The sequence below is a fragment of the Dromiciops gliroides genome, chromosome 6, assembly GCF_019393635.1.
Source record: "Dromiciops gliroides isolate mDroGli1 chromosome 6, mDroGli1.pri, whole genome shotgun sequence".
Classification (NCBI taxonomy): Eukaryota; Metazoa; Chordata; class Mammalia; order Microbiotheria; family Microbiotheriidae; genus Dromiciops; species Dromiciops gliroides.
Genome location: NC_057866.1, coordinates 205,857,989 through 205,870,064, shown reverse-complemented (window position 1 = coordinate 205,870,064; position 12,076 = coordinate 205,857,989). Strand labels below are relative to the sequence as shown.

At 36.9% G+C, this 12,076-nt stretch overlaps 1 protein-coding gene across 1 annotated transcript in view; it reads right to left on the bottom strand.

The window, feature by feature from the left end:
- The window catches only part of TENM3 (teneurin transmembrane protein 3), a 1,675,137-nt gene that overhangs the window by 976,034 nt on the left and 687,027 nt on the right, over nucleotides 1-12,076 (bottom strand). Inside the window, exon 4 of the mRNA XM_043970124.1 lies at nucleotides 7,916-7,991. The gene's annotated coding sequence lies outside the window, so the exon portion shown is untranslated. The remainder of the gene's footprint in view (nucleotides 1-7,915; nucleotides 7,992-12,076) is intronic.

The window sequence follows — 12,076 nt, the reverse complement described above, 5'->3', positions numbered from 1 at the left end:
AACCCAACAGCAATTTCTGTGCTATTAAGAGTGTTCCACCTTCCCTTTCCTTGCTTTCCCTTCCTTGTCTTCCCTTTCTCATAGAATCTCTGAGGTCCAACAATTATTTATAGGATCCAACCTAAGACATGAATGAGAATTCTCCTTTTAACACTTCTGCTAAGATATAACCTAGTTTTTGTTTTACTACTTTACATAAGGGGAACTCCATGTATTCCAAGGCATCCCATTCCACATTTGTACAGTTAGAATTTCTATCTAGTTTTTCCTTATTTTAGGCCTCTAGGCATTTTTCACCCACTGTCCCCAGCTCTATCTGCTGAGGCTGAGCTAAGCTAGTCTGTTCTCTCTTCTATGTGATAGCTGTTCAAATACTAAATGACAGTAATTTTCATTGTTCTGTTTTCTAATGACAATCACGATCAGAAATAGCATTTTTTTTGGCAGGGCAATGAGGGTTAAGTGACTTGCCCAGGGTCACACAGCTAGTAAGTGTCAAATGTCTGAGCCCGCATTTGAACTCAGGTCCTCCTGAATCCAAGGCCAGTGGTTTATCCACTGCACCACCTATCTGCTCCAGCATTTTAAAAAAATGTCTGAAGCGAGGCAAGGTTAATGGGCACATGCTCTTGAATTCAGCTCCATTTGGAAAGAGACCCTTGTAATTCAAGACTGATGTTACCACTCCCCCATAATGCCATGTCATTTATCTGGCACAGTAACTGGGGAAGAGGACAGACCCACTGTATCCATATTATGTATACTGGTCTATGGAATCAGAGATTTTTATTTGGAAGGGAGCTCATACACCATATGATCCAATTACCTCATTTTATATCTGGAGAAACTGAAGCTGAGGGAGATTAAAGGACAAATCCTTCAATCCTTTAAGGTCACAGAGTCACAATCAAAATCAGGATTTGAACCCAGGTCCTTTTACAGTCCCAGTGCCCTTTCGCTGCCTCTCTAGATTTTATTTTCCTGAGATCTAGAGGAACATGAAAGAGTAATCAGCTACCCACTCTTGAAGAACTCTTATTTTTTCCACATCATTTTACAGTGATGTTCCTGTCTGAATCCAAGAATAATTACATTGTTGTTTCAAGAGCCCTGAAATCTCTAGGGCTCTTGCCTATCTGGGCATTTTTTTTCTAACTGAAGCACATATTAAATTGAAATAAAGAATAGAAAGTTTATCTTCTGAAATGCTTTTCAAATATTTTTAATATATTCAATAGTTATTTTCTTGTTAGTTACATTTTGTTTATTTAAATCAGACCTATTCTGTATACTATGGGCATTAAACGTATGCTAAATTAATATTAGATCCTTTTGGTGGGGCAGGGCAATGAGATTTAAGTGATTTGCCCAGGGTCAAACAGCTAGTAAGTATCAAGTGTCTGAGATCTGGATTTGAACTCAGGTCCTCCTGAATCCAGGGCCAGTGCTTTATCCATTGTGCCACCTTAGCTGCCCCTAATATTAGATCTTTATAGTTCAATTTTTTAAAAAAATGGTGTAGGCTGGGAAGTGTTTTTTTTTTTTTAATCCTAGCCATAACAAACATTAAAAAAATCTTTGGATGCCACTTCTTCCTAGGGGAGAAAAAAAAACATTTTAGGGAGGAAATTTATTCTGTCCCTTGGTTGTTTTTTTTTTTTAAATTGAGAGAAAGTGCCACCTCAGATATACAGAGCGTAGGCAGACATGGATATTCACACTCTGAGTTTCTTTCGTGTAGAGTTAGAATGCAAACATTAGCAATCCAGAACATTCAGTCTGCCTGAACACTCCCTTGGGGACGTGCTTTCCAAGACTCTACGAAATCAGATTGGCAGCTTTGGAAAACTATGCTGCTGCTCACACATGCCTCATGCCAAGCTCTGAGAGATGGTGCTTCTACCCTTCATGCCAACACTCAAAAATAACTCCACTCATTCAGGAGGCAAAAACTCAAGGACATAGTTAATCATTACTTGAATCTTTCCCCAAAGTGGAACAATAACCCATTCCCCACCACTGAAGCTTGAAGTGTCTATGTCCTCATAATACAAAAGCATGGAGAGTTGGGTCTTTTGCCTGCCTCCATCTCCTCTCCCCACCCCCAATACAAGACATCAAGTTCTGTGCTATATAAATACAGCATCTAGGTGGTGCAGTGGACAGGACATGGGCCTGGAGACAGGAAGACCTAAGTGCAAATCTGGCCTCAGACATGTGCTAGCTGTCTGACCCTGGACAAGTCACTTAACAGCTGCCTGTTTCCTCATCTGTAAAATGGGGTTATATCATATATAGTAATAAATATAACAGAACACATGTGTATATATATATATGTATGTATGTATACACATGTCTGAGTATAAATCTCTATCTCTATCTACATATCTATATCTATCCATCTATCTATATACATATACATACAGTGATAGCATCTATATCCCAAGGTTGTTGTGAGGATGATCAAATGAGATAACTGTAAGGCACTTATCACAGGGCTACATAGTAAGTAAGGACTATGTAAATATTAGCTATGATGATCATAATGTCAAGATGGATAACTTTTTTTTTTGGCCTTCTTGGATATTGCATTCTGCTTCATTCATAAGGTCAGAAATATAAGAGCCAGCTAGGTGGACTCGGAGTCAGGAAGACCTGTGTTCAAATGTTGCTTCTGACTGTTACTATATGTTTGACCTTGGATAAGTCTTTTAATTACTCTTAACATCAGTTTTTTAATCTGTAAATTGGTCAGAATAATAGTACCTACATCACAGACTTGTGTGGTTCAAATGAGTGAGTATGAGGAAGGTACTTTGTAAACCTTATGGATTTCTATAAAGGCTATTATGATCATTATTGTTAATTTAGAACTGGAAGGAGCATTAGAGATCATCAAGTTTAGTCTCCTTATTTTATGAATGAGCAAACTACGGCTGAGAGGGGTGACTTTTCTAGGATCCTCTATCATAACAGTCTTTGGCAGCATTTGAACCCAGGTCTTCCTGATTTTAATTGCATCCCCCCCATGCTGCCTGTCATTCATGTGATGTAGTCCTTTAAGTTGTTACAAAGTCTGAGGCACAGGGCTAAACAAGTTAGTGAAAAAAAAATGTCCTGGGGTAGCTAGGTGGCGCAGTGGATAGAGCACAGGCCCTGGAGTCAGGAGTACCTGAGTTCAAATCCAGCCTCAGACACTTAACACTTACTAGCTGTGTGACCCTGAGCAAGTCACTTAACCCCAATTGCCTCACTAAAAAAAAAAAAAGTCCTGATGATGTGGGGGAGAACTATCCTTCCGAATGATTTTCTCCATCCTTTGCTTTTCCCTGGCTCCTTGGTGTTTCCTTTTTGTCCCTTTCAGAACTATTGAGTTCTTCTAGCTAAGTAGAGATAAGAAAATAAGAGATAAAAGAACATTAATTTTAGTTAAGGGTTTGACCACTTTTTGCATCTCTAGTAAAAGATAAAGACAAATAACAAATAAATAGATAATTGAATGAATGAATAAACAAGCAAATAAAAAATAGGTGGGCAAATGAACAGAAATAAATGAGTGAGATTAAGCAATAAACAAACAAATGAATAAGTAAATAGATAAATTAATGAATTAATAAATGAATAAATAAATAGTTAGAATAATAGGAAGAGGTAAAGGGAGGTCATTGCTGGCTAGAATGATATTCCTGGATGGTTTTTGTGGATTATAATTTTTTATGATATTCCTTTTCCTACTACCGAATTGGCTATTTCAAATTTGAAACATCTTTACATTGTTTTCACTTAATTGGCAGACCTCTTAGAGGCAGCATGCACTTTTTTGTTTTGTCAAATTCTGTCTAGTGAAGATCACATGAAATTTAGGTCCTAGAAGGCTTGTTTTCATTTTGTGGTCCCTACTTATTATTTAACGAAGAGTAGGGAGCTCACGATGAGAAAACTTCCTCTACTAATGCTGATTGCTACTTGTTCTGTGACTTATAGCAGACTGTCAGAGGGACTTGAAAGCAAGTTCTCCTGACTCTTGAAGCCAGCTCTCTATACACTACAATGTAGCTAATACTCCTTTGCCCTTTGTTTCAGTTGCGTCCATATTTGGGGTTTTCTTGGCAAAGATCCTGGCACGTTTTGCCATTTCATTCTACAGATGAGGAAACTGAGGCAAAGAGGATGAAGCGATTTGCTTGGGGTCACATAGATAGCATGTGTCTGAGGTCACATTTGAACTCAGCTCCTCCTGACTCCAGGACTGGCACTCTATTCTGCCACCTAGCTGCCCGAACTCCTTGACTGTAATATTTCACATTTTTTATTAACTTTTAAAAACTGATATTTTGAGGCAGTGCAGCATAGTAGAGAAAACACTGACTCGGAGTTCGATGAAATGGCTTCTAGTCCTGGTCCCAACATTTCTTAGCTATTGTGTGATTCTATGTTTTGTTGAACACGCACTTAAACTTTCAGTACCTCAGTTCTTTCAGCTGAAAATAATACTTTCTCCACCAACCTAACAGGAAAACTCAATCTATACGCTAAATCACTATGTAAATCAGTTATTACTATAAAATATATATTTATGGTATTTACTTATGATTTTGTCAATATATGGAACTTCTAGTAAGGAAGTTCCCTTTATTAAGACACATCTGTACCTGCTCTACAATTTAAAGTATTGAAGAATTTCCTGGGAGACAAAGGCAGATTACATGAACTTTCCATGCATCACATAGGAAGGATGTATGTGATTGAGACAGAGGCAGATCTTGAACCCAAGTGTTCATGACTCCAACGAGAATTTTCAGTTCACCACATTATACTGTTTCACTATTAAAATCTCACAAAGGGTTACGTTTATTTATATCTCCTTTGGGTTACATTTCAATGTAAGAATATCCTTTAAGTCACAATGAATAAAGATAACTGTGATGAAGAATATCTTTGATCTAAGTAGTAAAAAAAAATAAGCAAATCATTTTGTTAACCATTTTGGGGGCTGTTCCTCTAGAAAAATCCCCTAAAAATGCACATCTTTAAGACTTCTTAAAATTGCTGTTCACTCCTAAAAGAATAGAAGATAAAATGGGTAGCACAAGCTGCTGAATTCTGGGTAGGTACAGGAGAAGTGATAACTTTATTTTCCTCATCAAGAGAAATGCTAATATGTGTTTTGTTAGGCAACAGCCTACTCAAGCAACAGCAATCTCTCCTATGAGGAAATATCAGTCAATGCTTCTCTCAGAGGAGCACTAAAACATTCAAGTTTATATATTAGCTATTAAAGACTAAATGCTCATCCTAGAAAACCTCCCTGTAAGAGAAGAGTGCTTTTCATGTAATTGACAAGAGAAGGGTTTGAAGAGAGGGTACTTAAAAGACAAGGGGAGGTTGACATGCTTTATTAGAGTGGTATTCATAGAAAGTGGTTTTTTTCCCCCTAAGGTGGAGAATATAGATACTGGAACAAATTCTAGAGAACTGAAGAAATCTCATCAACAATGTGCTTCAGAGAGCCAAGGATTACTTTTGCAATGCTTACTGAATTGTATTTTTTATAGCAGAGAGCTCGTGAGTGATAGCATTTTTGTGTATAGGATCTGGAATTAGGTGTGCACCTCTCATTAGTAATGAACACTTGTGTACAAAATTTTGTGATAGCATTTCTGTATATAGGATCTGGAATTAGGTGTGCAACTCTCTTTAACAATGAACACTTGTGTACCCAATTCCCTGCATACAACAATGATGAACTGTATACATTTGAAACTACATAGATTAACTTTTTGCATCTATGAGCCCTTTTTCAAAATTCAAGTACATAGAGCAACAGAGCACAGTTAACGGAAAAGATGAGTAAAACTTAGCTGAGCAGCTCCTTAGCTGCCTAACTTTAAATACATGTCTAGGCTTTCTTTTCATATTCCTTGTGCAAAATATAATGTTGAAATTAATGCTGAAGATTAAGAAAAAAACCTCCTAATGAGCTAAACAACTGTACCACATTAACAATCTGTTATCTTCAATGGCTTTAACAGAAAAATATGGCTATTTTCTGAAGGCAAATGAAGGAAACAGAGGGTACCCTATATGAACGATTTGTGCAAGTTATATATCAAGTCCTTTATTTCAGAGCTTTAGTTTAGCATTGATTAATAACTCACAGGACGCACTGTATAACTTTATGTGTGTTTATTAAAGACCTCTCATCACTTTTCTTTGGGGAAAATGTCAGGGTCTAGGAGGGATGTTAAAGAAAATAATAGACTTATGTCATGGAATATAGCATTTAAATTACCATTTCCCCTTCTTTCTTTCTTTCCTTCCTCCCTTCTCTTCCTCTTCCCTTCCCTTTCCCTCCTACTTCCTTTCATTCCTTCCTTCATCCCTCTCTTCTTTCTTTCTTTCTTTCTTTCTTTCTTTCTTTCCTCTGTCTCTTCCTTCCTTCCTTTTTTCTCCCTTAATTTCATTCTCTTCCTTCCTTTCCTCTTTTGTCTTTACTTCCATCTTTTCTCTTCCTTCCTTTCTATCTCTCCCTCCTTCTCTGCCCTCTCTCCCTTCTTCCTTCCTTCCTCCTCTTTTCTCTTCCCTTCCCTTTCTCCTTCCCTTCTTCCCTCTTTCCCTTCCTTCCCTCCTTCCTTCCTGCCTTTCTCCCTCACTCCCTCTCTCCACTTTCATTTCATCTCCATACTTGTACAAATGTGTCCCTCTGCTTTTTATGATATGTAATTGATCTGCATCAACCTTAGGGTAGGCTAGAGAGGGATCTGTTATCCTAAACCCATTTTATACATTTAATTCAAATCTAATGAAATGGATCATCGCAAAAAAAGAACAAAATGCCAGTGACTGAGTACTAGGATACATATACATTTCAAAGTACAGTAATGAGGTACCTTTTTAAAAAATTGTTTGAATGATCAATACCAAAAAGAATTATGGACAAGTAACTGCACTGTTCTGATGTGTAGATGGTATTATTCCCACACGCTGGTATTTCATAATTAAAGGTCTTTTTCTCTGTAGGAAATTTTACTGAATTTTGCATTAAAAGAAGAAACAAACTGCCAGTCAAGAGGAGGTTGCAAAACTTAAACAGCTCGACCTGTAAAACCCCCAAATACAGGCAAATGCTGAACAATTTACTTTGAGAGACTGCTGATCTTTTAAGGCACACTACTGTACAAACATTAATGAGCAGAATGCTTATCAGATAGCATGTCCTGAATTCTTTTGTAGCTTTCTAGTAGAATATACTTTTCATTTGGTGGAAAGCCTACAGACTATGGCTTTAAATGAACCTTTTTGCAAGGTTCACAAGCTTTAAATTACTAGACCATGGTTACCATTGAGAAAAATCACTGAGCTATAGCAAAAGGAGAAAAAAATAACCAGGTACACGTTTAATTCTCTAAGGTTGCCATGTAAGTGCTTCTCAGAAAGGATTAAAATTTGTGGTGAACAAGAGAGCTCCCAATGAAACCATATCAAAAAGAGGTGAAATGTACAGTATATATCAGTCACAGCTTTGTTTGTTTGTTTGTGTGAGTTTGGTAGAATGTCTACAATTGGAGAAAATTCCCGTCAGTAAAAAGACAAGACCTAGAGTTCCTCTATTCTTTCTTTTGTCCAGACAGGTACTAGAGAGAAATCACAGCTTTTATAGTATCATAAATAACTCTGGACATAGAAACAACAGTAACAACCCACAACTTACTACAGTGCACATTATACATTTTAGGACTTGTTTACCATTCAGCTAATGAGTGGAAGTTAATAGTACTCGGTACCAAACCACCAATAGTCTTAGTGCAGAGTGCTTTATTTTACTGTTGCAAATAAACAATATTCTTAACAGAAACCCTCTTATCCAAATCTGTAAGCCTCTCAGCCATTTTTGGCTCTAAAACATACAACTTACCTGCTCTTCTTTTAAGAGTTCTTTTAATTTTCTGTTGCTTTACAGATTTGTTTTCCTTGGTTTCTGGTGAGTAGATCTGGAATTAGAAAAAAATGAAATATCTGTAGAGAAGAAATATTTGTATTTATATGAAAAAATGTAGACCGTTCCTGGTGATTCCCAAACCACTTTATAGTAAAGAGAATTATTCAAACACCATTAAAAAATTCTAAAGGAGCTAAGTAGGCAAGGAGCTCCTTTATTTAGAGTCAGAGTGGAGAGAGTGCTACATTATAAGTCCAAGTTCATTGACTGGAAGGGATTTTAGAGGCTACTGAATCCAACCTACTCCTTTTACGGATGAGGAACCTGAAGTTCAGAGAAGTGAAATGACTTGTTCAGTGTCACACAGATGGCTGAATTTCAGAGTTGAGATAGAAATCCTTGTTACCCAATTCCATGTTCTTTCTACTGCTCCATGAGTCTAACCATGTTCCAATCCCACAGCTAACACTTACAAGCTGTGTGAGAATAAGCAAATCACTTAACCTTTTGTTTGAATCTAAGTTTTTTTTTTCACCTGAAAAATGGGCATGGATTCTTGTGAGGCTCAACTGTAACAAAGTATGTTGTGAAGTAACACATACATATGTTATCATTACAGCTTCTCTAATGCATGTGTAATTTAAGTTGAATTGTCATGAAGTAAGGAGTTTTCATGGCTACCTATGGTGGATTAGTCAGTCAGTATGTCAAAAAATATATTTTGGGGGGCAGCTAGGTGGTTCAATGGATAGAGCACCAGCCCCGAAATAAGGAGGACCTGAGTTCAAATCCAGCCTCAGACACTTGACACTTATTAGCTGTGCAACCCTGGGCAAGTCACTTAACCTCAATTGCCTTACCAAAACCAAAACCAAAAAAATATATATATTTTTAAGCTCCCACCAAGTTCTTCTAGGCACTGTGCTAAATGCTAGGGATACAAAGAAAGGCAAAAGACAGTCTCTAGTATCAAGGATGTCACAGTCTAGCAGAGACAACATACAAACAGCTATATGCTTGTTTGCTAAATATAGAGTAAATTAGAGATAATCAATAGGGGGAAGGCATTAGAATTAAGAGCGATTGGGAAAGTCTTCCTGTAGAAAGTAGAGTTAGCTGGGACTTAAAGAAAGCCAGGCAAACCAGGAAACAGAGATGAAGAAGGGAAATATTCCAGAAATGGAGAAGAGCTGGTGAAAATGCCCAGAGTTGGGAGCCTTACATATCTTTAGGAAAAGTGAATTGATCATGAATGGAACTAAGACTTAGGACATCTAAGTCTTACTTGGATGCTAAACTGACAGTTTCTTTATTCTAGCTACTCTTTATGAATTATAGTTGAAGATGCCTAAGGGCACAAAACATGGTGCATCTCCTTGTAGCCCAAATGTCTAACACAAGGGACCGAACACAGAGGAGGCCCTCAAGCAGTGCCTGTAGGTGAAGATAATGAAAAAAAAAAGCAGCCTACATTTCTGCATTTTAATTATACATATCATGATTATCATGATATTAGAATTCTAGAAATCTCAGAATACCAAAAGGTTTGAAGGATCATTTTGTTCCACTTCTATCAGAATCATGGAATCCCTTTACCCAATCAAGTCCCAATCAAGTATCTTCCTTGACTATCAAAGACCTCCATTGATGGGGAGAAAGCCCATTTCATTTTGGACTGCTCTAAACATCAGGAAGTTGCTTAATAAGCTGAGCCAAAGTTAGATTCCCTTCACCAAGTACAAACTACGGCTTTTCATCTTTAATGTTGCAATAATTTGGAATGATTTTGAATTTTCAGCAAATAATATAATAGCTAAAATTAATATAGTGCTTTAAATTTGCAAAGCACTTTACATATATTATCTTGCTTGGTTTTTATAACAGCCCATGAGGTAATTACTATTATTATCCACATTTTGCAGGTGAAGAAACTGAGTTAGATGGGTTAATGACTTGCCCAGAGTTACACAACTGGTAGGTAGATAAGCAGATCTTACTGATTCTACGTTCAATGTGTTAGTCTATTTCCTTCTGTTTCCATCTCATCACACCCAATAAACACACTGAAGTCCAAACTTTGAGGACAACAAAATTTCCTAAGTATAGAGAATACAGGGAACACAAGAAGGCAGGGAAGAGTGACTTCTGAGCGTCGTCACAGAATTCATTTTCATTCCTGGAAATGAATACTAAAGGAGGATTATGAAAGGACATTGGAGGATGTTAAGAATTATCTGGGTTGTGATCAGGAGTTTGACTGTACTTCCTGGTGGACTGGGGGCGGGAGAGAGAGAGAGAGAGAGATATGAAAGAGAGAAAAAAGAGGACAGAGACAGAGTAGAAAGAGAGAGAGAAAAAAGAGATAGAGACAGAAATACAAAGAGACAGAGAGAAAGAGAAGAGAAAGAGAGAGAGAGCAAGAGAGAGCGAGCGAGTGCACTAACAAGAGCGCATTCTTGCATATGTGTGTGCTCAGGGATAAGCACATATTTAGATAATTTTTCCTTTGATACACAGCCCTCAGAATATGAAGGCAAAAGTTCTTCTAGCCATTATATGGTTTATACTCTTCCCTCCCAGGTTCTAAATGCCCTTAACAGGCAGTCAATCAACAAGCATTTATTAAGACAATGAAGTAAGACTAGACAATCTCTTCAGTCTTTGGAAATGCCATGTCTTTTGAAATTTCCATCTATGATAACTATCATCCACTCATTTTGAGTAAAGGGCAGTTGTAAGTTGTACTTTTAGTCTTTCAGCATAGACATTAAACCTACTACATATAATATATTACATTATATTATCTGTGAGATAAAAATTTGTGCAAAATATGATTCCTCCCCCATGATGCTTATAATTTAGGAGGTATAAAATATTTTATTCATTTGACTAATTTTCATTAAGTATCTGTTATGTACTAGGGTCTTGTATAAGATATAACACTAAATATTATATGATGTCTTCCTTTAATGGTATTTTAACAAGGTAGAGAAGATATGACTGCATATATTATGAATTAAAATCTATATTAATAAGAGGAGTACAAAGTTTTTTTTTTTTTTACAAAGTTTTACAGACTCAATAAAAGGATAAGGTGATTTTTCAGCTAGGAAAATTTCAGGACCTCTCATGGAGGAGGTGACTTGGACTTTAAGGGAAGATTGGATTTAGATCAGAAAAAAAAATATGAAGGTGGTAGGTTGTTGGTTGGAGAGGAGATTCTAGAACAAGGTTCATGCCATTCTGTGAATGAAATTACAGAGGTATAAAAATGCAATGCAAACAACTACGTGGCACAGTGAATGGAATGCTGTCCTGAAGATGGGAAGATCTGAGTTCAAATCTGGTTTTAGACACGTACTAGCTCTGTGACCCTGGGCAAATCATTTAGCTCTCTTTGCCTCAGTTTCCTGGAATATAAAATGACCTGGAGAAGGAAATGCCAAACCACTTCAGTATCTTTTCTAAGAAAACGCCAAATGGGGTCACAGAGAGTCAGACATGACTAAAAAGACTCAACAACAGCAACAACAACAAATGCAATGCATGTTTGGGAAATAAGTAGTCACTACTGACTGAAACAGGGTTAATATTGGTAGTACTTAGAAAGATGAATACACAGATAAGGGATATTAACTTTATTATGGAGGCAAAGGAGAAGTTCATGAGTTGGGGCATGAAAAAATTAAATATTTTCTTTCTCTACTCTTTAGGCTCAACTGGCTTCTTCCTTGTTGCCAAAAAACATTCCCAAGATACCTCCCAATTAAAAACCAAACAAATGCAACAAAAATATTTTTCTTTGGCCTGACAACCATTACTAACCTAGATTTCTCATTCATTTACAGTCAAACACCTAGAAAAAAGTCACCTGTTTTAGTTGCTTCTATTACTCACTTCTCAACCCAGTATTATCTAGATTTCTACCTCATCATTCCTTTGAAACCTCTCTCTCCAAGGCTCCCATTAGAATCTTAATTGGAAAGTATAATGGCCTTTCAGTCCTCATCCATTTTGACCATTTGATAATAATGGTGATCCCCTCCTCCTGAATAATTTATCTTCCTTGTGTTTTTACTACCTTATTCTTTCATCTGTGTTTTGTTTCCTAAACTTGATTATCTTCTGAAACTCAGT